The 26,707-nt window shown below is 47.2% G+C and overlaps 1 protein-coding gene across 3 annotated transcripts in view; it reads right to left on the bottom strand.

Moving 5' to 3' along the window:
* Positions 1-26,295, bottom strand: part of IRF2 (interferon regulatory factor 2) — an 84,232-nt gene extending 57,937 nt beyond the window's left edge. The window contains exon 1 of one of the 3 annotated variants that reach the window (XM_045988283.1): positions 26,117-26,295. The gene's annotated coding sequence lies outside the window, so the exon portion shown is untranslated. Of the gene's footprint in view, positions 1-24,623; positions 25,683-25,724; positions 25,750-26,116 lie in introns of those variants that run through there. The other 2 variants (XM_045988300.1, XM_045988292.1) reach the window with 2 other exon arrangements.
* Positions 26,296-26,707: the final 412 nt, after the last annotated feature.

The raw sequence follows: 26,707 nt of genomic DNA, 5'->3' as shown, positions 1-26,707 counted from the left end.
TGAGGGCATGAAAGACTCATGAGGACTGGAACACTTACAAGGTCTTGAAGTACCTCCCACAAAATATCTTTTTATGAAAGGCGTTGGGGCAAAGGGAAAGAATCTTAAGCAGCCTCCATGCCCACCATGGAGCCAAAGAGGGGTTCGATCTTGTGACCCTGAGATCACGACCTGAGCCAAAATCAAGAGTTGGACGCTTAAGGGACTGAGCCATCCAGGCGCCCCACCCACAAAATATTTCTTATTACAAAGGGAAAAAGAATAACCTTACAAGGGAGAAACCTGACGGAGACTTCTTTAAGCCAAATGATCAGATGAATATCACCGGTAAAGTCAAGGGCATTCACCACGTAGAGGATGCAGTGAGAACGGAGCCCCATGTCTGTGATACTCTTGCGGAAAACACACCACTCAATCTAGTCACAAGTGAACGGCCAACAAGCCCTAACGGACGGGCATTCCGTAAGATAGCAGGCTCGTCACTGTCAAAAAACTTAAGGTCACAGAAGTTACTGGAAGATGCAGGGGACAGGACACCTGAGCCTGGGTGGCATCCCTCTGCCATGAGGGTCCCTGAACGGGGTCTGTGGATTAGGCAGCCCTAATGTCAGACTCAAGCATCCAGGAGTGATGGGATGTCGTGTTGGCAAATGACTCTCTTTGGGGGGAAAAATGCTTTCTTTGCAGTGTTCTTGCCACCTCAGTCTAAGTCTGAAATTAGTTGGGAGGAAAAAGACTTGGTGAGAAAGACAACAGCAGAGCACATGAGTGATTTGCTGTCCAGAGGGGGAAACAACGGCAAATACATTTTTCTACAAATGCAACAAATTCTAGAAAAGTCCCTCTCTGGTGCTTCAGTTAAACTGCTGGCAGTTTCTTCTCAGTCCAAGTACCGCGACTGGATTAAGTACACGCAGCAATCACGATATCCATCCATCCATCAGGGGCAGCGCCATCAAGCAAAAATTAGCTCAACGAGGAGCCTGGAAGCTTCATTTCCTGGGGAAGATGAGGAGTGATGGTCCATAATTCACTTAAATTGCAAGTTGTTTGGAAAACCAGACGTAACCAGAAGTTCGCCTGCACAGTTCAGAGAAGGATCTCCGAGGTAAGCATGAAACGTTGACCTCCTAAATTCTGTACTAGTATCTAACAGCAGTTGGCAGTTACCTAAACTCGGAAACACAACAGTGGTGTCCCAGGGACGTGGCCTCACCCCGACAGTGAAGTCAGCAGCGAAGAAAAGCGGTTTGAAGCCCCCAGGTCTGGGCTGCCCCCACCGCCTTTGCCAGAGAGCCGGCCTTCAGAGGCCCCACGCCAGTGTACCCTCTAGAGGACATCTCAGGCCCTTGGTTGTCACTCAGCGCCCCCAAAGCTGGCATTCCTGGCATAGTTTCATCCCTCTGGTGAGGACGGTTCCCCCTCCCTCAGCCTGTCAGGCACTTGGCTCCCGGAGCGCCCACGGTGAGTAAGGGTTTTGCTGCTTGCTTCTCATTGACAACTTTTCCTCAACTTGCAGAATTCAGAAGCGTGAATACCCTTCAGTTCTACTTGCTTTAACTTGGCGGAACACCGCAGCAACGACTTTGGCTTCGGAGTCAGGAGCACAGATTTCCAAGAGAGTAACTCTCGCGCGGGGAAAATAGAAAGTGCCACCCGTGGGTCAGGAACAATTCCTTCCTTTAGCAGCGCCAGTCCCAAGCAGCCATTCTGTGAGCTCTGCGTTCCAGCCCCAATGCGAAAGCTATCCAGCAGCCAGAAACACCCCCCCCCATCTGTTTAAAGCCCATTGTTGCCTCTCCCTCCACTGTCCTTCCTCCCCAAACCTCCAGCTAGTGGGGTTGCCCCAAAGCCTCTGCCCCTGCATCTCGAGAGCATCCCCTTTCACTGCCTGACCTCACATTTTCCCAGCCTTAGCTCCCCAAACCAGCTCCTCCAGCAAGCCTCCGCTTGATGAGAAAGTCCATGAGACCCCAGAGCTCACCATGCTCTATATTCCCAGGTCGTAGACTATGGCAAAGGCTGAGGCTTCATAAATAAACCATGAACTTAGGATGTATGCTGGGCATCGACGATCGCGATGGGGGGGAACAGAGAGGGGCTGGCAAACTAGGAAAAACAAGGCTAGCAGTCACCATAAGGGAAGCAAGGATATGCCTTAATAAAAAGGTACATATACCTGCTACAGGGAATCCCACCTGAGAAAACAGTGGGGTAGGTATATACCTTTTAAAATTTTTTTCTTGAAAACAGCTTCAAATTATCGTACAGTTTCAAGATGTAATGTGGAACCTTGTTTATTTCAAAGCTGCATATATGACAGCTCACTAGAAACTGATCAACGCCCATCACCCCCGTGCGGCTGTCCCCGAGAACTCATTGATGATCGGGATGGCAACCAAATCATTTACTGTCCAAAATGGAACCGTTCTAAGCATGAATGGGGCCTTATTAATATACCTTGACTCTGAACAGATGTAAAGAGGGGCCGTCCCTGGAAAAACCAGGACGTGGGGGTGTTCTGGTTATGGGAGGCAAGGCTCTTTTATTCAAAATCCCTGGACCAGGCAGGTTTCAGATTCAGCCATGTGGGGACATTAGAGACAGAATATGGTGCATCTGCCTCACGGAACCAGAACACCCCCAGGAATATCTAGAGCAGAAGCCCTTCATCCAACACAGCAATTACTTCCGCAGTAAAACATGAACCCTCACACTGACTGGGATGAGAGAAAGCTACAAATCACTGCATGCCAGTTCGGGGCAGACCATCCTGCCAAATGAGTCATGATCGAAACTTTTAGTTTGCAGAGCTTTTTGGATTGCAAATAAAAGATGTGGGATCTGTAATTAATTTCAAGTTATTTCTACCCTTGGAATATATTAGTGTTCCCATATTATACAAGGAAATCATATCTTCTTCCTTAAACTGTACTTACATCATAAATTAATCTGGCATGCACTATGCTTAAATTAGCGAATAATAATAGCACAGTTTTAGTCCCGAAATGGGAAGGTTTCATGCAAACTTCTTTTGCACGTTAAAAAGTAGGGAAATACTTCTGCGGAATATTTTTATAAAATTTGCAATCTTAAGCAGCCATTTAAAAATTATTCTTGCCTTTATGTTAGACCTCCCTGGCAATATGGATATATTTTCACTTTACCAATCTTATATATAAAATATTTATTTATTAAATAAGAAAACCCTTAAATAAGATGCAAAATGTCTTTCAAATATCCTCCTTAGGCATTTGTTGTTGTTGTTGTTGTTTAAGATTTATTTATTCAACAGAGAGAGAGACAGCAAGAGAGGGAACACAGGCAGGGATATTGGGAGAGGGGAGAAGCAGGTTTCCCGCTGATCAGGGAGCCCCAAGCGGGGCTCGATCCCAGGACCCTGAGATCATGACCTGAGCAGAAGGCAAATGCTTAATGACTGAGCCATCCAGGCACACCCTCCCTAGGCATTTGCAATGACATTGTTCCTTCTCCCATAATATTTTAAATATTTCATTTCCAAAATGAAACTCATGACCAAAAAATACTTTTATGTGTGTCAGGTTAGAACGAGTTTATTTGTTTTATTATTGTTTGTGTCATCTGCACCATCCATGGACACAGATGGGTACAGGAACCACACTCCCATCTTGCTCCATCGCCAGAACCAAAAGCACTAAATACTCGGCATGGCACAAAAGCTCATTTACTCGAAGAACTGTCTGGAAAGTTTACCTGCCCCACTTTTTTTTTAAATCACTATAAAATAACTTTGAAGGAAAGAGCCTCACTCTCATGGCCATGTGAGAACTATAGTACCCGCTGGACTTGGGCAGAAAGTCAGTTCTGAGATCCCGAGGCACACAGCTTCTCCCGCGTGAAGTGTAAAGGGAGGAAACACACTAAGGCTAATGAGGGTCAAGGTGAAGAGCCCCCAGAGCGCTTCCTACCGTAAGGGCTAAAGCACTTATACCAGCGTTTACATTTACTGACTTGAACTGTTTATAAATATCCACGTTAGAAAGTCAAACTCGCTTAAAAAAATAAAGCTGTCCTGATTCTTTAGCAAATAATGATGGTGGCGTCAGTGGACGGCAATGACTATTTCTAGAGCGCCCACGATGCACCTGGTGTTAAATTCTATGCCTTCTATACATGATCTCATTAACCCTCACAGGAACCCTATGAGGCAGGCGCTGTAATCATTACCGTTTTAGGAACAGGAAGATGTGGCTTAGCCCTTCCTAGAGCTGATTCCGCCCCCACCCCACCCCGAGCTCCATTATCATGAGAACCCAGCGTCCCAAAATAGGCTCCAACCTTGAGTGGACAGTACTCATCCCCGTGTGCCCTTTCAGTCCTCAAACATAAATGCTAGAATGCTGGTGTGTTTCCCAAGCTTTCCTTGGGACACTGCCCTCCGTCTGACAGTTGCCTCCCCCAGTCAGGATCGTTTCAGGACAGGAGCTTCAAGTCAGTCACCCAGGGCTTGCCCGTCAGAAGGAAAACACAGAGGGGCGCCTGGGTGGCTCAGTCAGTTAAGCATCTGCCTTTGGCTGGGGTCATGATCTCAGGGTGCTGGGATCGCGTCCCCACATTGCGCTCCCTGCTCAGCGGAGGGCCTGCTTCTCCCTCGCTCTCTGCCTGCCGCCCTGCCTACTTTAGCTCTATTTCTCTCTGTCAAATAAATAAATACAATCTTTAAAAAAGAAAGAAAACACAGAGCAGAACTGCAGCATCTCCCAACACTTCCTGTTTCACTGGGTCTTTGTTCTGAGCGAGGTACAATTAAGAACACAAATCACCCACAAACAAGGATGGAACAAGGAGGTAAGTGAGAAGTCTGGAGCTTTTTCTAAAAGAGGGAGCCATTTGGCGCCGTGGGACTCCAGGGCTGCGCTGATGAAAACACTTCCTGGGCTGTGTGACCTATGGCACCAGATCCAGCAGCACAGATAAGCAGGGGGTTAAAACCTGACATCCCTAAACAGAACTTTGAAGAACCTTCCCCCCTCTCCCTGATGCTGCTGGCAACCACGGGATGACAGAGGCACCAAGAGGGGTCATCAGGGTACAAGATTTCATGCTGCCCTGGCCCTTTGCTTAGCCTCCAGCCTGCAGCACGAGGCAGGGGAGAAATGAGGAAAGGCCTCCGGAAGAAAGGTGCTTCCTTCCTGAAAGTGACTGCTTCTGAATTACACACTTTCCTTAATAATGGACAGACCAAAGGTTTTGGTTCAGGGAAATCGTTCTGCACCTGTCCTATCTGCTGCATTAAGAATGAGGGCAAAGGAGATTATAGCCGTACCTGGGGACTCCCAGGAGGCTGGAAAAGTCTCATCACAGCATGACTTTGTTCATTTTCTCCCCGCCAGCTGCCATGAAGGTAACAGAGCAGAAAAGGTCACAGTGTGCAGTATGGAGTCTGGCCCAGATGCCTCTTCCCCACTCTAGCTCTGTTGCTTCTTACCTGGGTGACCTTGGGCAGGTTACTTACCCTCTCTGTTCTCAGAGGCTTTTGCAAGGATTAGATGAGGAAACGTAATACCTCTAGAACAGCTCTTTCTATCTCTCATGGGTTATAGTATAAAAAGGCACAAATTTTCCAAATAGCAGCTTGGCCACAGGTATCAAAAATTTTATTTTATTTTTTAAAATTTTTATTTATCAGAGAGAGAGAGCGCGCGCATAAGCAGTGGGAGCAGCAGGTAGAGGGAGAAACGGGCTCCCTGCTCAGCAGGGAGCCCAATGCAGGGCTCGGTCCCAGGACGGTCCTGGGATCATGATCTGAGCCAAAGGCAGATACTTAACTGACTGAGACACCCAGGCATCCCGGTATCAAAAATTTTAAATGATATCCTTTGACCCAGCCACATCACTTCTAGGAATGTTTCCCAAGCAATTTAAACAAGCCTGTGTGAAATATGTTTTCTTTAAAACAAAACAACAACAACAACAACAACAACAAACAACCTACAATAATCATGAAATCTTGTTACAGATGCCAAGGTAATATTCTTATTTAAAAAAAAAGAAGAAAGTTGCATGCAGTTGCTCCCCAGATACATCTAATTAATGAACTAAGAGCATTTTTAAATCCATCACCTTTTTCAAGTATTTTCCAGAAGAATTCATAGAAGGACCTCAAAGGGCAGAAATCACACTGTGACTGCTGGGTGTGTTCGGGCCCAGAACCCAGTACCTAGAATGCACTGATTCTGCAATTCAGCAAAGCAAGAATCACGGACAGATTTCCAAGCATATGGACTCAGGCTCATCCTGCATGTTCAAACCTTCTTTCCATATGGAAAACAGGAAAACAAGCGACCCTAATTTTCCCTGAATCAGCATGTCCTCTGAGCACTGCCTTTGCAGTACAGAAGTAAAGCACTCTGAAAGGCAAGGTTTCTTTGGGGAGTTAAGTAAAAAGTTCACTTAAGCCTGTCCCTCATTCCACGAATAGGTTGGTGTCCCCGGGGCCACTGGTCTAAGTCAGCAGCACGAAAGCCTGGAAAAGACATCTTGGTCCTCAGGTATGCCAGGAAAGTAGGGAAGCCGTTCAAGGAGAGGGTGCATGTCAGAAAAGTGTGGACAACAAAGTAGGTAAGGAGGCCACGCTCACCTCGCTTGGGGAAGGGTGCGCGGCTGCAGATAGCAAGGACCCGAATTCCCCGATTTATTGCTATCACTCAAGTCCTTGTAACACTCTGCAGACCTCCAGTGGGCATGCTTGGTCCCGACTGGGAATACAGAAAGGTCAAGGAAGGGGACACAAGGGAAGAAGGGAGGGCAACGCTTTCGAGGCTGAGGTTTGAACAGACAAGTCACCAGGAGTCTCAGGAGGGCCAGCATCCTGGAACCGTCTAAGACAACCTGTCTGCCATCAGATGACAAAACTGCCATCTGATTTCAAATCCACTAGTGGTGGGCTATGTTGAAAACCAATGCCTTCCCAGAAAAAACAGGTGCCTAAAAATAATTTGCTCTGAAAAAGGTTGACTTTGAAGGGCAACTGCCCATCTTTCCCCCTTGATGAGAATAAAGGATCCCTTCACTCAATTCACATCCATAGGCCGTGCCTGAAGTCCTTCTTGCTGCCACTTTTCCTTTGAGGATTTCCTTTGAGTTGTCCCCCTAGCCAGTTAGCTCTTAATAAAGGTTATTTCTCCTTTTTCTTCTTCTTCTTCCTCCTACTATTATTTTTTTTTTTAGGATTTTATTTATTTGACAGAGAGAGATCACAAGCAGGCAGAGAGGCAGGCAGAGAGAGAGGGAAGCAGGCTCCTGCTGAGCAGAGAGCCCGATGTGGGACTCGATCCCAGGACCCTGGGATCATGACCTGAGCCGAAGGCAGCGGCTTAACCCACTGAGCCACCCAGGTGCCCCTTCCTCGTCCTATTATTATTATGACTACTACTACTGCTACTACGTCACCTGGTGCAATGTCTTCCAGCAGCTCCAAAAGGCCGCCTGAATAAAATCTGAGCCACAACTCAGCCTGTCCCACCTTCCCGACTTTGTATCCCACTGATTCCTCCCAAAGCTCACAGCTTCATGAACTTGAAAACGGGCGTTATCTCTGTATAAAGTCCTTGTGAGCAGGAATCTCATCTTATTCATCTTTATACCTCCCCAGATATCAAGGGCAGCGCATTGCAAATAACTTTACATAGTAATCGTTTACTGATAAGTATTGGAGAAGGTCACAGAAGAGCTGGAACTGCCGGCTGAACTGTGAGCTGGACCCCAGCAACAGGACACTCCTCACCCCGTCCCCTGTCCTCCAAATGTGCATTCTCCTTGCCTTTCCTGCTCCCAGAAGTTCTTCCAAGGTCATAGCCTTGAGATAGTGATGTGATGTTGAGAACACCTGCACAGTGTATGTGACTGAACCCAGTTAAGGCCTCTGTAGAAACGTGTAAGGTTTGGTGGGCAAGTGCAGAGATCCAATCGTCGTGCTGCCCCCAAGACAACCCTAATTTCCAAGTTCCCTTTGCTTATTAAAACTACCACCTACCAACCTGGAGTGGCCTGCTTCTTTCCCCATCTCTCTCTGCCCTCTAAGTAGAGGGGTCAATTTCAGATCACACCCGGGAAGCTCCCAGGAGAGTTGCAAACCAGCCAGAAGCAAGTGGATGGATCCCTCCGTTGTGGGCAGGGGGGCGGGGAGGAAAAAGCAGAGGATATGAACTACATGTTGTGATGGAAAGAACTTATTATATGAATGAGTGATAAACAAGTAGGGGGGACTAGTGATTACAAAAAGCATGCAACCCAAAAAAGAATAATTTTACTATTTTCATGACATTTTCCAGAAGAATTGAGCTTAGTATGTTATCAAAGCTTTGAATTACATTTACTTAACTTTTCGCTCAAAAAATCTTATCGAGCCAGGTACTATAAAGAGCCCTATGTACCAAACACAATGACAAAATTTGGGGGGGAGGGTGGTGAGGATACAAAGGAAATGAGGACGTGATCTCTGTCCTCAGCGTTGATTCTGCAATGATGGACCCAGGCACATAAGCACCCTACTCCAAAATGAGGTATCTTGTCCTTAGGTAACACTAGAGAAACAAAAGGAGGACAGTAGAACTTTCAGTGATGCACTTCAGGATCTAAAAGGGTCCACTGATAACTGATCAGGGGCATTCAACACCCCTGGGCTGTGGTTCATTTTCTGCATCAGACTCCCCTGTCCCCATCACCTTTCATCAGCCTCACAACGGTGTGACCCTGAGCTTTATAGAGGTGAATTTCTTTTGCGAGGCATTCTGGGGGAGTTCTACTGTATTATGTAAAATCCCCAAAGAGCTAACTCTGGAAAACTTCCAAGAAGAGGGGGCATCCGAACTGGGCCTGGAGAGGGAAGGGATCCTCAGGTGAAAAGCAAGAAGAACATTCCAGACAAAAGGGGGAATAACAAATAAAGGCAAGGGGGAGGAAGTGTGCATGGCATGTTTGAACCATTAGTAACAGGGAGAAGCTGTGCCCCAGGGAGAGGGTGGAAGTCGTAGAGAAACAGCTAGAAGGCTTGTCTGAGGCTGGCTAATTAACAGAGAACCATTTGTCCTTGCACCTTAACAAGGGTCCCTGTTGACTGATGAGGGGAAACACCCGATGCACCCCAGGGCACATACAAACACGGCTGATGTGCTCTCCACCTGCCGTCTGGTCCTGTTCCTTACTAGGCAACACAGCACATGAGTCCTGTTAGCTCCAAGGTACTACAGATGGGCCCATGTCTGGACAGGAAATAAATGGAGAACCAGGCCAATCATTACAATTTAATGCAGCCAACATTTACTGAGTATTGGGTATATGAAGTCATCTTGCTGAGCCCCGAGGAACGCATGACAGCACTCCAAAATTTATTAGCGGAGTCGAGAAGGCAGCCATTAATAATAGATGTATTATATATTAGATATATAATAGATGTGATATATTGTAATATAACCCAGAAAATTCTAGGACCTTTGAATAAGATCTTCAAACCTTAGCCCGACAGTGAAGTGGAGAGCCCAGCAAAGATCCATTACATGCTCTCAAGGCAGCCAGTCAACAACCAGGTTGATGTGGCCTCCACACCGGATGGAGGGAGCCATTTTGACTGCAGCCGTGCTGAGGGAATGCAGATGGGAAGGAGCCTTCACGTGGCACGGCCAATCTTACCAGTTTCCTCTGCACTTCCTGAGTCCCTGTAGTTTAGGCCTGACCCTAATGGTCCATGAACCAGCCCTTCCATGGCCTTCAGGAGGGGGAACTCAGAGAATGTGAGCCAGCGTACCAACCGCCAATCTCACTCCTGAGGGGAGAGCGAGATCCCCATCACTCTTTGAGCCAAAAGGACACCCTAGCCTGAAAACTTCTTGCACTCTGCCATCCACTCTCTTGGTTCTCTTGGGCTTCTCATCCATATTAAGGACAACCACCTACTGTAAACCTATTCATAATCACTTCCCTCTCTTTACAAACCAGATCAAAACAAACAAAAGAAAGCACAAAAAAATATTTTCATACCTGGGCATCACTTCCTCTCGGGAACCTATGAAAACACCTCAAAAGCAGGCCTGGTTCTCATCAAAAGCACAATCCGGTCCTTTCTACAATGCCCGTCATGCGTAGAATGATGCACACACACCCCCTTCCATCTCCTCTCCAGTGGGGCAGGCACACAACCCCGCCACACCCAGCCAACAGTCATCCCCTACCACTCTCTAAAACGTAAGGGAGTGATGTTCCAAATCCCCAATCCCCTCCCCCCCCCACCCCCGAAAACTCGCTCTATGCTCAGAACAAAGCCTGTGGTCCCCCAGACCCAGCCGGTCACTCCCATGATCCATCTGGTCCTGCCCCACCAGACCCCCTTCCATGCACCAAGACTGGAAGGAATTTTCCGCCTGTCTTTTCTTTGCTCTGACTGTTCTTTCAACCAAACACGCCCTGTTCACCCATTTGCCACCAGTGATCATGGCCGTCCCCCTGTGGTAGATGCAAAGTCCGTGGTGGAGCACAACCTCCATTTCTCTGGGCAAAGACACAGATCCTCTGGCTTGCTGGGCTTGTATCAAGCAAGCACACACTTCATTCTTTTTGTTACAACAGATGGTTATCTACCGCCTGTCTCTCTAAGTAAATGATAAGCTCTTTGAGAACGTGAAATTGTCGACTTTATGTCTCCACAACCACCAGGCTTCGAACACACCGGTTCGTAAAGGTCTGTTGAAGGAATTAATTCTCCTGAGAGTTACATTTAAAATATGTGCTTGCAGAAAGGAGCCTTCAACTTTATTTCATCATGATCGTATTTGTTTTCATAGTCCTGGAGGCAAATTCTGAGGACTCTTCTGAAAAAGCCTGGGCCCCCAACCTGAAGGGAATATAAATTCCACCCTCCCACCCCCCTTATGTCAGAGACATTATGTATCTTCTTCCCAATTAATCACAAGTCGCTCTTAGTTGTAATCCGTATGTTCTCTTGGCGGGCTGTATGATTTAATAAAGACCAACTCCACACGAGGATCTGGTGAAATGAAAAATCTAAGCACAACGTAAAAGCAAACCAAGAGTAAATTTGCTGCTGTACATTTGTGATATATTTCACTGAACTTCCTCATCTCCTATCGCTCGCATAAGAACAAATAAACAGGGCACCTGGGTGGTTCAGCGAGTTAAAGCCTCTGCCTTCGGCTCAGGTCATGATCTCAGGGTCCTGGGATGGAGCCCCGCATTGGGCTCTCTGCTCATCAGGGAGCCTGCTTTCCCCCCTCTCTCTCTGCCTGCCTCTCTGCCTACTTGTGATCCCTTTCTCTCTGTCAAATAAATAACTAAAATCTAAAAAAAAAAAAAAAAAAGGAAGAACAAATAAATGGTTCCTTATTTGGTCAATAATTCTCAATAAATATACAGATGCTTTCATTTTACTTTACAGATCTGTTATTACAGCAATAAATTTATTTTTCAGCCACACAAATAGTAGTTTAAAACATTACTGGGCGCATTACATTTAAATTCTCCTGCCCCAAGTGTTAGTCTAAGGCTGCTTTTACTCACTTTTATCCTAATACCACAGGGGTGATGAACCTGAGGGTCTGTTTACTGACCACCATAGGAAGAGCCCACTACAATTAATTCATTAACGTGTTCAAGCGCTGCTATGAGTTTCCTCATACCAGAAATCTTAAAATTCAAACAAAACACTATGAAAAGTTAATTCTTTACTACAGAGTTCAATACGACATACCAAGTACTTCATCTGGCCACAAGATCTTGGGCAGGTCATTTGATGTCTCTAGCTAAAAACCTGAAGCAGCAGACTATAATCTCTAAGGAAACTTCCAATTCTAGTATTCTATTAAAAGATTAAATACTTTTATCTGATTCCCTGTTTACCAAGCCACCCTGATTTACTTCATGCGATGTAATTTAATTCCTCAATGCGCACGCTTTATCAACTTTACAACATCGCAAATATTACAAATGATTTTATGCCCCATGCTACATATACTATATGAGGAGGGATCGTTGTTAGCTTTTCAGAACATCTAGCACGTCACTTTGGAACCAACAGCAAAGAGTGACATAATCCTACAACTCAGCAACCAAAAAGCCCAAATAACCAAATCAAAAATGTGCAAAAGATTTGAATAGACATTTCTCCAATGGAAATATACCAATAGCCAAGAACATCATCAGCTATTAGAGAAACGCAAATCAAAAGCACAATGAGAGGGGTGTCTGGGTGGCTCAGTCCATTAAGTATCTGTCTTTGGCTCAGGTCATGATCTCAGGGTCCTGAGATCAAGCCTCATGGTGGGCTTCCTGCTCAGCAAGGAGTCTGCTTCACCCTCTCCCTCTGCCCCTTCCTTACCATTTATGCTCTTTGTCTCTCTCAAATAAATAAAATCTTAAAAAAAAAAAAAAAGTACAATGAGATACTCCTTCACAGCCATCAAGAGAGCTAGTATTAAAAACAAAAACAAAAACCCTGAAAAACAGAAAATAACAAATGTTGGCCAGGATGTGGAGAAACCGGAACCTTCATGCATTCCTAGAAGGATGCAAAATGGTGTAGCCACTGTGGGAAAGTTTGGTAGTTTCTCAAAATATTAAAAACATGCAATTACCATATGATCTGCTAGACTGAAAGAATGGGAAGCGGGAACTCGAACTGGTATTTTGTAGACCAACCATCACAGCAGCACTCTTTACCATAGCTAGATGGTCACAGTAACCTGAGTGGTTATCAACAGGTGCGTGGATAAACAAAATGGGGGAATACTATTCAGTCTTAAAAAGGAATGAAGTTCGGCGCGCCTGAGTGGCTCAGTCTGCCTTTGGCTTGGGTCATGATCCCAGGGTCCTGGGATGGGGCCCCACATGGGGCTCCCTGCTCAGCCAGAAGCCTCCTTCTCCCTCTCTCTCCCCCTGCTTGTGTTTCCTCTCTTGCTCTATCAAATGGATAAATAAAATCTTAAAAAAAAAAAAAAAAAAAAAGGAATGAAATTCTGGCACCTGCTACAATGGGGTGAACCTGGAAGGCGTTCTGTGACGTGACCAAAAAAAAAAAAAAAAAAAACCAGACACAAAAGTACAAATATTGTATGATTCCACTCTCGTGAGGTAGCTGGCATCATCAAGTTCATAGAAAGTAGACCGGTTGTTGCCAGGGGTTGAGGGCAGCGGGGTTATCGTTTAATAGGTACAGAGTTTCTGTTTGACATGGTAAGGACGCTCTGGGGTGGACCGGCTGACAGTTGCACAGCATCGTAAAAGCACTTCACGCCACCAGATTACACACTCAAAAGATGTCTATAATACTAAATTTTGTGTTATGTAACCTTTACCACAATAAAAAAAAAAAGAAAGAAAGAAAAGTAGGCATTTACGAATTCACTGCTGGTTGCACTGCTTCCTGCAGGCCTGTTGTGGATGATAGTCATTCTTTGATTCCAGGCAACCGGAAGTTTTCATTAGCCAAAGGCGTGCGCGCGCAGCCAGTGGGCGCATGCGCACACACCGAGCTTGCGAGGAAAGAGGGAAGCGAGGGGGTTAATGAGGATTTTCGAAATCAAGTAAGGACCAATTTCCTGTTCCCGGTGATGACACCTCAAACCAAGTGAGGGAAAAGCCTCTCCTGGCCATGCACACGGTCAGCTCCTCCCGCACCCACCTCCGGGGGCGGGGGGGGGGGGGGTGGGGGGGGAGGGAGGAGAGCAGTGAAATTGATTAGCAGTGCTGCTAGTTGCAGCGCCTACCTTGAAGGAAAGGGAAGCAAAGGGCGAGATAAAGATCAGGACTTCCCCCACGTGGTTTTCCTGAACGATAAAAGATACCAAGCAACAGTTGAATTCTACATGCCAAACGAAGTGTGGAAGGATTGTAGAAAAACAAGGGTGACCAAGCAGCATGCTGTTTTGTGCCTGTTATATGGTTTATTATTAAGAATCTTTCAGGGGCGCCTGGGTGGCTCAGTCGTTAAGCGTCTGCCTTCCGCTTGGGTCATGATCCTGGGGTCCCCGGCTCAAGCCCCACATGGGGCTCCCTGCTCAGTGGGAAGCCTGCTTCTCCCTCTGCCTGCCTCGCCCCCTGCTTGTGTTCCCTCTCGCTGTGTGTCTCTGTCAAATAAATAAATCTTTTTAAAATAATAATAATCTGTCTTTCAGGAATTAAAATGTATACACCCGGCCAAAAAGGTGTGCTATTGGCGCTGCTGCTTCCCCTAGGCTCTAAGACAAGGCCATATGGCCCATGAAGACCTCTAGAGGGGATTCACCCATATCTAACAGCTCTTCTGGAAGTGGGGCCTTCCCAACTGCTTGATTCTGTTTTAGATAGCTGTTAAAATTCGTGATCTCCTTGCAGTCTTATCCTCGTAGCTAGGAGCACAGATCCTCTACCTAGCTTATTACCAAATCCAAGCTTATTACCTTGTTACCTTTTGCACCCTCCCTCCCCACAGTTAGGACTGAGTAAATACCTGTGAAATACATTAACTGAATGAATGAATGATCAAAATAGTCCACTGTGCCAATGGAATGACTCATCTCTCAACCTAAATTGCAACCTGACTTTAAAGAATTTTTTTCAAAAAAATTCTTAAGTCTTAATGTATGAAAAGCATCTGTAAGAGAGGCAAATCCTCCCCTGCAATATTGTAAATTCATCCTGACTTCTCGACTCCCCAGTATGACCACACCCAGAAGTGGAAATGTAGTTCATCTGTCTACATTCCCCCCTGGGGCCTCCTTGGCAGGCTCCCCATTTCTACTTTCATTTTATAACCCAGAGGAGAAAGGGGGGCACTGCCATCTGTGTTGGTCTCTGGGAGTACCCAGAACACCCCCACAAGCCTACAGTGTCCTTTTGGGGCAAGAGCCTCATGTCTGACTTCTCTGTCCCCATTCTACCCTGAGAATCTTAACTTCCAAGGTCAGCTAAACAGTGCACACGAGTGAAGTTTTTCCATATGAACAAAATCCCAACATTCCCCAAAACGAGTCAATAAAGATTTACCTTCAGGATCACTATTTTTTAAAGTGAGATTATACTTTCCTGCTCTTCTGACAGTTGCAAATCCCCAAACCTACTAGAATTCACTTAAAACTAATCTGCAGTGTTTTCATTGGTAGAAAGCAATCAGGAAAGCTCTGACCCACTGAGCAGCTGGGAATTTCTAGGCTGAAGGTTTGGTTTAGTCTTTATTTTTCTAGCTGTCGGCCCTGCTAACATGATTCAGTGAAGGTCGTATTTAATCTCACGGAGAAAAGCTACCTAAGCAGTTCTTAGGTAGGCTTCAGTAAAAATAAATTGCCTTGGCTCTGTGGAGAAGAAGTCTGTTGCTTCAACCCAACAATTATAGTCAGAGGGAACAAATGAAGGCAACTATGAAATATTGTACTTGATTTTCAAAGAATTTCACTGCTTAACACATTATGGCTAAGTGTTCGTTAATAATAAGGTTATTATTAATAACTAACCCACCAAGAAAGGAACAGCTCCCAAATACCCCAAAATCCCAAATATCTCCAGGTTATCAGTGACTATAGCTTATTTATATGTCCAGGGAGCAATTAGTACACTCATTGGAACTTAAATGTCAAAGAAAAGGGCTGGTAAAATCGTTTTAAAGTCCTAGGTACAAAGGAGAAGGAAAAAAAAAAACAATTTTTCACCTTCTGGATGTCGAACCCCTAATACAAAGCAACAAATCTCAATGTTTACGTGCCCAGTACATATACCATTAGGTTTTTAACCCAACGCAGCTCTGGGCCATCCATTCTGAACAGGAATTTAGCCTTCTGAACTAACCTTTGCTTCGGGGCTGAAAATCAAATCAACAAATATTTATCTACTTCTTACTGCGTATCAAGTACTGGTGGGGAACACCACCAGCCTAGCTCACAAATCACGTGCCATGTAGCTGTTATACATGGAGAAACCCAAGGAATCGAGGATTGTCTTAACAGTTCAAGGGGCCAGAAAAGGTTCAGGATGTTTGAGGTTGATCGCCAAAGGAATGGCACGTACGGAGTGTTGCTTCTAAAGAAATCCAGAGCGTTTTGGTATCTTAGACTGAAGAGATCAAGGTGGGGTTTATCTGGGGAGGTGGGAGGTGGGGGAGGGCCGTGCAGTTTTCACCAGATGACAGGACCACATCACCAAAATGACCGCTCAAAATCTGCTTTCCCTCAGTCCTGTTAGGTTCAGTCCTCCGATAACAACTTTTCCCTATACTTCTCTTCATGTCCTAATCCTGTACCACACCTAAGATGGCAGCCATTTGCGGCCACCACACTCTGGAAATGCGGCCAGACTGAATTCAGATGTGCTCCAGGCACAAAAGGCACATTGGTTCTCGAAGATTCGGTACCAAAAAAGAGCGTAAATGACCTCATCAGTATTTTCCTATGAATCACATGTTGAAATGATAATATTTTGGACATGCTGAGCTATATTAAATAGTAAAACTAATTTTTCCACTTTCTTTTTACTTTCCTAACATGGCTACCAGAAAATTAAAGATTATGCCTGCAGCTCATGTTTTATTTGTATAGGACAGTGTTTTGTTTTGTTTTGCTTTTTAAAGCTATGCTTTGGTACTCTGCCTCTGCGCCTGGTTATATCCAATACTTGGTCATAACAATCCAAAAATGTCTCCAGGATCTACAAAGATCCGGATGAAAACTATTCTAAACTTTTTTTTTTTTTTTTCCAGATACAAATCAGGGATTTGGAGGTTTCTGCAGTTGTGAGAAATCTTACGCCACACTCTGATGGGGTCACACACTAAGTCATTCTCCAATAAAGGTGGTTGGGTGACAAATAGAACTCCGCCGGATTCCTCAGTGGTCCTGTAAGATACTCTATCCCGAGACCCAGGAACGTGTGCAATACAGAGAATGTACAGGACATAGAGAGAGGGCATGTCTGCATTCACTTCCCCTAGAAACATCTGATTCTTCACTGGGCCATGAGAATCGGATCTGCAGCCATATGTCTAAATTAACTGCTCTGATCCAAGAGGATAATTGTACTCTTATCCACTCCAGGGGGCCAACTGATTACAGCTGGGACTAGGTCCTTGGGTTAAGTTCCCAGGGTGCCAGAAAGACCTGTCTCTAAGCATGGACATTTCAAATGGAATGAAGCCCGGATCTTAGGAATACTCCTAGAAAAAGCCTGACATTCCAAAAGGTTAGGATGAGAACCCTGAATCCTTTCCGTCTACTCTCACGGGAGCAAAGGCGGCTTGGATGGTTGGTTTTTTCTTTCTTTCTCCCTGTTCTCTCTTTCTCCCTTGGGTTGCTCTGATGTCATCTACAGAGCGTAGCCCATACCCACGTTCCACCTGCTCTCACAGCATCATCTGAGGGTCTGGGAATGGCTGTCCATAGCCGCAACACCACTCTGGCTGTTGACCTGGCCATGATGATGGCAAGAGAAGTCTTTTCCCCTCCCCCAGTGTCTTGTTTCTGCCGTATTCACGTACATAAAGGAGGTATCTGTGACGTGGGATAACACTTGTGACCCCCCCCAACACACAGTTTTTGACAAAACATGTCCCACCCTCACCAAGGAGCCCTCAATCTCAGTGGCTTCAAGTACCAAGAGCTGGAACTGGGATAAAGTCATCTCTCAGCATGAGGTAGGAAAGCCCAGCTTCTAGAGCCTGGCTCCATCCATCAGGGCAGACGGAGCTCAAGAATGGCCATATCCAAGGGTGCCTCGGGGGTCTCAGTCAGTTAAGCCTCTGACTCTCGATTCCAACTCAGGTCTTGATCTCAGGGTCATAAGTTCAAACCCTGCACTGGGCTCCATACTTGGGTGTGGAGCCCACTGGAGGGAAAAAAAAAAAGGCCTTATCCACATACAGCACCCTCCTCCGCAACGGCCCGATCTTAACCTTTATCAAGGTGAGGTCAGATGGCACACTTCAGAGTTGTCGTGAGAATACTTTCCCAGTTATAAAAGCAATTGTACTGCTATATTAATTTGGAAACTCCAAGTGTTTCAAGGGGAGAAAAAAAGCCAAGCGCCCTCATCCCACCCTGCAAATATCTTCTGCCAGTTATGTCTTTAATGATGTATATACGCATACACACACATTTGTAAAATAAAATGAGGGTCACAGTTAAGTATCTCTTTTCCTCCACTCAACATACATCACAAGCACTTTTCCATCATTAAATGCAAAAACATGAATTTGATCAGCTATCTGTCCTCATCTCCTGGATGTGCCCGAGTTCATTTACATGCATCCCCACTGTGGGTACTTAGACTGTTTCCAAACTTTCACTATAACAAAAGCTAATTCGACGAACATCCTCACAAAGAAATCTGTCCCATCTCTGGTTACTTCACATGAGTGGGTTCCTAGAAGTGGGATTACTGGAACAGAGAGTTTAACATTTTTAAGAATTCGAGAACGTAACATCAAACTGCATTCCAGAAGGTTTATTTCAACATACAATCCCAACTGCAGCACGGAGTGCTACTTTCACCATCGGTGACCTGCGGGACCCAGTGATGGCATTCGGGGCTCAGCCTTAATTCTGCCACCTGTTCTTTGGGGGAACGTGGAATCAACCCTTACCGCTTTCCTGATTCCTAGTCCCCTCCCACAACCTGACCCCAAATAAAAGAGCAGTGAGGAAGACCAGCTTGGGTCTAAGAGAGCGATTCCAATATTTCTAAAAATTTGTATCACCATGTATCTTCCTTTCGGGACCCATGGTTGCCTCCAAAGGCAATTCTGGACCGAGTTTAAGGGAGGCTGAGGCCTCCGGTCGGGATATCAATTCCTCTGGCCACTGCAGCCCCAGCACTCCTACCTCAAAAGGCTTCAACCCAGCCTAAGGGGTATCTACCCACAACCTCCTGTTCACTTGCCTAAAGTCGGCGGTTTTCCCATCAGACTCTACGTCCCGCACGATAAAAAACCTTAATTCCGAAGGCAGACATGGGGGGGTCCTTTAATATTTCAACTTGACCTTGCATCCTGTTAATTAACTACCAACTTGCTCCCTGCTGCCCTGAAATTCCTTCAGTACTTGCAATGAGACAGAAAATCTACCTGCCTGAGTCCCTCTTTGCTCTCTCTCCCATTCCAGAATTCAGGAGGTGCTATTCCGCCCTACACCTTATTCTGTTTTTTCATCATCTCCCCCCACAAAAGTGTCACCTTCTAAAGCCCGCCCATTCCTATCCCACCCATCCACGCACCCACAAACACCCCCTTATCCAGGTGTTAGGACGCTCTTCTCACCACTGTAATTCTCATCCTGTTCAATAATTCTAGGGTAAGGAGAACAAAAAAAGCTCTCTTCAAAAATAACAAATTAGGTATTACTTGGGGAAAAAAAAAAAGCAATTTGTATGCAGTCCCTTCTCAGTCAAAATGTCAACCTCATGAAATGGGAAAGTCAGTTGGATTCTAAGATTATGGGGACAGGACAGTGTATTCTATCTATAATATATTTCTTTAGATCCTACACAAAGCTGACATTTATAAGCTCAATAAGAACAAATTACACGGGAAGCTCATCTTTCCTTCCATCACGCTGGGTGTGCGAGCATAGCAACAGATTGCTCAGTAGGCCTGAGAAGAAATTATTTATGAAAATTACACAGCAAGTACTTAACTCCCAAAAATATTGGTTTAATGAAAATTAGAACCTTATCACACAAAATCCTAAATTAAGATATTTTGGTGAACGACACTGGCCTTGCCCTTGAGATAAACATGCTCAGAATCCCTCATCAGAAAGAACCGCACAAGCCTTGTTTCTCATAAAAAGGGGGACGATGCTCGAATTCACGATTTTCTCTTGTTTATCGGAGCTGAATAACACACTGATAAAGGGGGAAATGAGCTGTAGTAGAAACAAACACAAAACAAACCCATAACTTTTGATGGCCTTCCTAGACCAAGAGACATACCCATAAAACAAAGTCCTTCTTGCCTCTTCAGAATGGAAAATTCAAAGGATCACAATCATCACACTAATATCACATTCATAAGACAAGCAAGGTCAACACAAGCAGGCCAGTGGAGAGGGACCATGGATCCCCTACTCAAAAGTCCTGTCTAAAATGTGGGAAATGGGTCTGCATAGCATGGCCTGAGACAATACAAAAATAAATGATCAGGCCCTAAGAAGAGATACCGGATTCAGTGGTTCTCTGCCTTTGCTCTGGCCTATGCATCTGAGGGACAGGGATCCAGGAGGCTCTGGTACATAAAAGGCTTGCTATAGGGGTGGGGGTAGTGGGTTCTTTGGGTGAAAGAATCAAGGACAGGAAGGCACTGTAGACAATCTTTTTTTTTTTTAATTTTTTATTTATTTACTTGACAGACAGAGATCTCAAGTAGGCAGAGAGGCAGGCAGAGAGAGAGGGAGGAAGCAGGCTCCGTGCTGAGCAGAGAGCCCGATGGGGGGCTCGATCCCAGGACCCCGGGATCACGACCTGAGCCGAAGGCAGAGGCTTTAACCCACTGAGCCACCCAGGTTCCCCAACTGTAGACACTCTTGAATCTAGAAGTTCCTTGTGGCTTCTGAAAGCCCCCTTCCCCCAGGTGATGTTGAGGCCATACCCCGTAGCAAACAGAACCGTGCAGCCCCATTTTACAGATGTGAAAACTAAGGTGCCAAAAGGAGAAGTGATTGAGAGAGTTAATGAAAGGGCGCAAACTCAATTCCGGGACTCTGGACACTTGAGTTCACTGTACCTGCTCCACCCAGAGTCTTAAACACAGCTGGTGGTCAACAAGTATTTAATAAACTAGTGATAGAAAGGTACAAGTTTGTGTTCATTCAATAAAGTAACTGCCTGGGTTATTACAATGGTTCACATCCTGGGATCCCTGGATGAGTTCCCCAGCAGAACTCAATGTTCCTGCCGCCAGCAGGGGTCCTGGGCTAGTTGCAGAACTCAGAAAGCCTAAGGGGACTATGAGTTTTAGATGAGCCAGATTTGAGGATGCTCTTCCTCGCGGGTCAATCAGGAGTTCTGCCTAGAAGTCTTATGCCATTCTAATAATAAAAAGAGGCCTCAAAGTCTTCCTAACTAAACACAATTTATTTCAGGGACAGTTTGTTAAAAGATGGAGCTGGGGGCGCCTGGGTGGCTCAGCGGGTTAAGCCGCTGCCTTCGGCTCAGGTCATGATCTCGGGGTCCTGGGATCAAGTCCCGCATAGGGCTCTCTGCTCAGCAGGGAGTCTGCTTCCCTCTCTCTCTCTCTCTGCCTGCCTCTCTATCTACTTGTGATCTGTCTCTGTCAAATAAATGTTTAAAAAAAAAAAAAAGATGGAGCTGGTGAGGGGGAAAATTACTCAAAAAGGATGCTTCAAGGTAAAATGCTGGCAGCTAGGGGCCTGCTGCCTGTAGCCCATGGGGCCTGGCAGAGTCCCCAGGACGGGCTAGGGCTTGGCATCAGGTGCCCCAGGGCTGGATTTGCTCTTGGTATATCTCTCTTGGTATATTATAGGTAATTTATCCATCTTTGTTGAAAAATCAAGATTTATTCAAACTTCCTCACTTCCGTTCCCAGCATCCATTTCCTTGCGTGCCATCCCTGAACCCTGCCTTGGGCAGACATTCTGCACCCAATAGCAATCACATTCAGAACAAAAGCAGGACACATCTGGGGCAAATGAGCAGAAAGCCCTGACCTCCTACCCCATTGGAGAAGAACCTGGTGTCCCATACAGACACAGAGAAGAACTGATTTTATTCTTAATAAAACTGACACTTCACAGCAATTTAAATTCTGTACATATATTACTTTATGTACTTTTAGATGTTATAGTTTATTAAAATATACTATCCGTTTATTATATTAATTTTCACATATGCAGTGTTGGGCATACAGTAAGCATTCAATAAGTTAAAGTTAACTGAATTCCCTTAAAGATATTACAGCTAGGGGCGCCTGAGTGGCTCAGTGGGTTAAAGCCTCTGCCTTCCGCTGGGGTCTCAGGGTGGTCTGGGATCCAGCCTGCATAGGGCTCTCTGCTCAGCAGGGAGCCTGCTTCCTCCCTCTCTCTCTGCCTGTCTCTCTGCCTGCTTGTGATCTCTGTCTATCAAATAAATAAAATCTTAAAAAAAAAAAAAAAGATGTTAAAGCTAAATACTAAAATCAGCTAGGGGCATAACCATAATAAAGATAGTGAATTAGAAAGTCTGAAGCAACTGTGAAGAAAATTCACACTAAAGCACCCTGAGCCTGTAAAGATGGAGAGAGAGAGAGAGAGAAAATACATTGGCATCACTGTTATTTCCATATCATTTGGTCTCCATGGATACCATCTAACTTCTCTTCTGACAGGAAAAAATTCACTGACAATATTATATTTCACTATTAAATTCTTTGATGCTTTACATAAAATAGCTAGGCTGTGTTAATTCCTCGCCATTATCCATATACTCTCAGAAGTTAATCCTTTTTGCTGTAGAGTCTCTAAGAGAAAGTCACTGTTCAGTCCTGATTTCTGGCTTTTTCACATTAAAAATAATGACAGGGGCGCCTGGGTGGCTCAGTGGGTTAAGCCTCTGCCTTCGGTTCAGGTCATGATCTCAGGGTCCTGGGATCGAGTCCCGCATCGGGCTCTCTGCTCGGCAGGGAGCCTGCTTCCTCCTCTCTCTCTCTGCCTGCCTCTCTGCCTACTTGTAATTTCTCTCTGTCAAATAAATAAATAAAATCTTTTTAAAAAAAAATAATGACAATTCTGAAAGTTAATGCCTTACACATTTGTAGATTGCTGTAAGTTATAACAACCTTCTTTCATACCCAGTATCTTATCTGTTCCCCAAAGCAACCCTATCAGATAGGCATTTAAGTATTATCATCACCTTCCACAGAACTAACCTCAAAAGGTAATCACCGGTTGTGTATTATCAGCTCACCAATTACAATACAATTTCCCCAGAGGGTAAGGAAATTCTTCTCCTCTTCCGGGTTGAACCCACAGAGCCTAGAACTGTGCCTGATACTTACTGAATATCCCAGGAATACTTATTAAATGAATAAGTAAGGTCTTTCATCTGCTTTACTCCCTTTTTTGGTGTAAAGCACAAAACAGAACCATGTCCCAGATACCCCATTTAGAGTTCTGCTCTCTATCAAAAGGAAATGGAGCGAAAATGCTCTAGAAACAACAGAGCTCATACTCGATAATCATAAGAATAAAAGGACAGTGTCCCTGGAAACATGAAGCAATGGGTGCCCACCAAAAGTTAAAAATCCTACATCTCAAATGTTCCACTACTCCTTGTGAGGTTCACAGCCTTAATTCGCTTTGGTATATTCAACATCTGCCCAATAAAGGACTTCAGAAGGCAGAGGAAGAGAAAAGTGAGGCCGTGGTTCATACAGCTGTTAGGACCTTAGGACAACCACTTCTTTGCCATAATTTGCTTCCAATTTAATTACAAGCTCTAACTCTTGATTAACACATTTTTACAGGTAAGTCTGAAATATGCAAGATTATCTTCAACTTGTGAAGATCAAAAGAAAAAAGACAAGTCACTGAGGATGAAGCATATAAATGTTTAATATTAGGAAGCAATTACAAATCATCACAGAACAGAACTCCTGAATCCAAGAGGCCAAAATCTAACTTCTTACACAACAGGCTGCGTTATAAATTATAACCATTCACTAATTAGGAAATTCCGGACTTTGCCACCCATCAATCAATAGGCATTCCAAGGTTACCCCGCAGAAATGCCCGTTTCATTTCCAAATATGCCATCTCCGAAGTTTCCTTAGAAAAGATAAGTTTTTCTAGAATTTTTGAGGTTTCTATTTCTACCCCTTCCCCCTCCAAAAAAAAAAAAAAAAAAGAAAAAGAAAGAAAGAAAGAAAAGAAAAGAAAAAAAAGGGAAGGACATGGCGTTGGGAAAATTAGAGAATCCTGAATCTGTGTGCACCCCGAAGCGAAACAGGGATCCCTTCCAGGTCCTGGTCGGGGAGAGCGCATCTGCCTGACATCAAGACGACCCACCTTTCGAACTCAAGTCTGTCACCAGACCTCTGTCTGCACCTGCCCAGCGAGCACCAAAGTGTGCAGGCTCCTAAGCTACAGTGCCATTTGCAATCGGTCCGAAAACTAATAAATGACGGCAGGCTTGACAGCAGCCTTGGCGATTCCTGAAAATCCACAACAGGAAATGTTAACTATCCTCCACCCTCCCTAGCCATTCATCAAAAGCAGATCGAGTCGCAGCAACAGAGAGGCCAGTGGCACAAGGCAAATGCCAGCACTTTTCCTCCTGGAAAAAGCCTCTGCGTTTTCTTATTCCATGACCAAGGACGGGGAGCCCTCCCCACCGGCCGCACCGGAGGGAGGAAGCTGAAGAGGGACGGAGCGGTTAAAAAATGTCCCCAAGTTCCAAACACTCCACTAAGGGGTGGCAAACGAGTGAACGCCGCCCCGCTCCTGTGCGGCCACCCCGACCGCCAGTCCCGGGGCACATGTACAGCTGATGCCCCAGGCTTCTGCCTACACCCACGGACCCGGGCGCGCGCCCAGAACACCGTCTCAGCGCCCGGCTCGGGCTGCCAGCCTCCTTCCCTTCTCCCCCTCTAACAGGGTAAGGGGGTAGGGCGGCAAACGTACCGAGACCTAGGGCCAAAGACAGATGCCGGCGCGTCCTGGCGAGGGGACGTAGTTACACCCAGAGGCCCCTGGAACTTGCAGCGGCTTCCCGAGCCCCTCTCGGGGGCCGGCCCCTAGGCCGGGGCACCGAGCGCGGCCGCGGGCGGGCGGGCGCCACGATTGGCCGCCGAGGGCAGCGCTCGGTGGGCGAGCCCGGCCGGCGAGGCGGAAAGGAAGTGGCGGCCACGGCTGTGCACCAACCACGTTCGGCCGGCGGGCGAATGCCACTCGGCGCCCAGAGCGGGGTCGGAGGGCGCGGGGCGGGCACTCGCGTCCCCACCCCGCCGCTGCCCGCGCCCCTGGACCCCCAGGGGACGCCCGCCCCCACGCCTGCCAGCAGGGCGCCGCTCGGTCCCCGGAGGCTCCCCGCCCCCACCTCGCCCGCTCCGTAGCCGAGGCGGGTCAGGCCCAGCGCGCCAGGCCGGCCCGGGGGCGCCTGCGGGGACCCGGCGGCGCCCGGCGCTAGGCCGCGGCCGGGGCGGATGACCCCTCCGCGCGGCGCCCTCCCGGGACGCGCCGCCGGAGCCCCTCCCCGCGCGCCTGGACAAGTGCAGTGACAAAGCCCCCGGGCCAGGCCGGACGCTGGCCGGCGGGAAGGAGGTCGCGGCGTCCCTCCGGAGCGGCGCTGGCGGCAGCGGCCCAGCTCCCAGGAAGCCGGGCGTGCCGGCCAGGCCCGGCGCCCAGACCGGCTCGGAGCCCGCCCGCCGCCTCCGGCCGCTGGCACCCGACGCCCGCGGCCGCTCCCCCAGTCCCGCGGGCCGGCGAGCCCTGGGACCGCTGCGGGGCGCCCCACCAAGTTTCCTTTGGCCGCGGCGCCAGGCGCCTCTCCTGGCCGGGGCGCGGGGCGCAGGCGGCGGGGCGGACGGCGGGCTCCTGCTTGTTTTCGCTGGGGCTGCCCGGAGAGAGGCGCCGCCGCCGGACACCGAGAAGGACCCGCTCCCCTCCTTCGGATCTGGTGGCGACCGCGTCTGTAAACACACACGCACGCAGACACATGCACACGACAATTTTGTTTTAAAAGGAGGCCCCACTCCGGCGGTCCTGCACCCACACACACAACACCTGGGGCGCAGAATCACACAGAGCAGGTCTGTGTCCATGGAGCCACCTCTCCCCGTCTGCAAATCCAAAAGTGAAATTAAACCTCCACCAACCTCCTCCTCCTCCTCCTCCCTCTCTACCTCCTCCTCCTCCTCCTTGCAGCCTCAGCAGCCCCAGTAGCAGCAGCAACAGCAGCAGAACCTGCTTCCCCTAAAATCAGATGATCCATAAGAGCTCCGACCGTTCCTCCAAAAATCGGTATTAATATTCATGAACCCCAGCATTTTCCGCCTGCAAAACACTGTGTCAAACCATCAGGACGCGCGCACACACACACATCCCCTCCAGTCCTCACAAACATGCCCTCGAGAAAAACACACGCACAGTCACAACTATTATTTGAAAAATGTTACCTCTCGGTGTGCTTTTTCACACTACCAATACAATTCCGCAAGGTTTAAGTGTTGCTAGGGTGTGTGAAATGGAAATGAAAGCCCGTCAGTTGAATAATCGCAGGAGCAAAACTAAAAGTTACTCCCCGGCTTGCCTGAGAACAGTCCAGATCGAAAGCAAAACAAGGAGAGGAAACTGCGAAGAGCTGAGGCTGGAAATCCCCCCACCCCCCGCCCTCCTCCCTGCCTGGCTCCCTCCCTCCCTCCGTCGCCTCCCCCCCTCGCCTCCCCCCTCCGCCCTCCTCCCTCCGCCCTTCCTCCCCAGTGTTTGTTTCAAGCTTGTGCAAGCGGGAGGTGGAGGCGGAGGGAGGGCGCGCGCGGCCCGGCCGGGAGGTGCGGAAGTTCGCCGCCGCCGCTCATTGGCTGGCCGCGCCGCTTTCATCATTTCTCGGAAAAGTCAATTTCATTTTCACTTCCCCACGTCGCGGCAGCAGGAGCAACAAGCGGCTGCTCGTGAGTCTGTTGTTGGCACACCGGGACGCTCCCACTCGCCGCGCACACCATCGAGGCTGGGTGGGAGGGGTGGGCGTTGGGGGGGGGTGAAGGGGGTGG

This window comes from Meles meles, chromosome 2 (assembly GCF_922984935.1).
Source record: "Meles meles chromosome 2, mMelMel3.1 paternal haplotype, whole genome shotgun sequence".
NCBI classification, from domain to species: domain Eukaryota; kingdom Metazoa; phylum Chordata; class Mammalia; order Carnivora; family Mustelidae; genus Meles; species Meles meles.
Note: the sequence above shows the minus strand (reverse complement) of the source record. Positions and strands in the feature narration are given on the sequence as shown.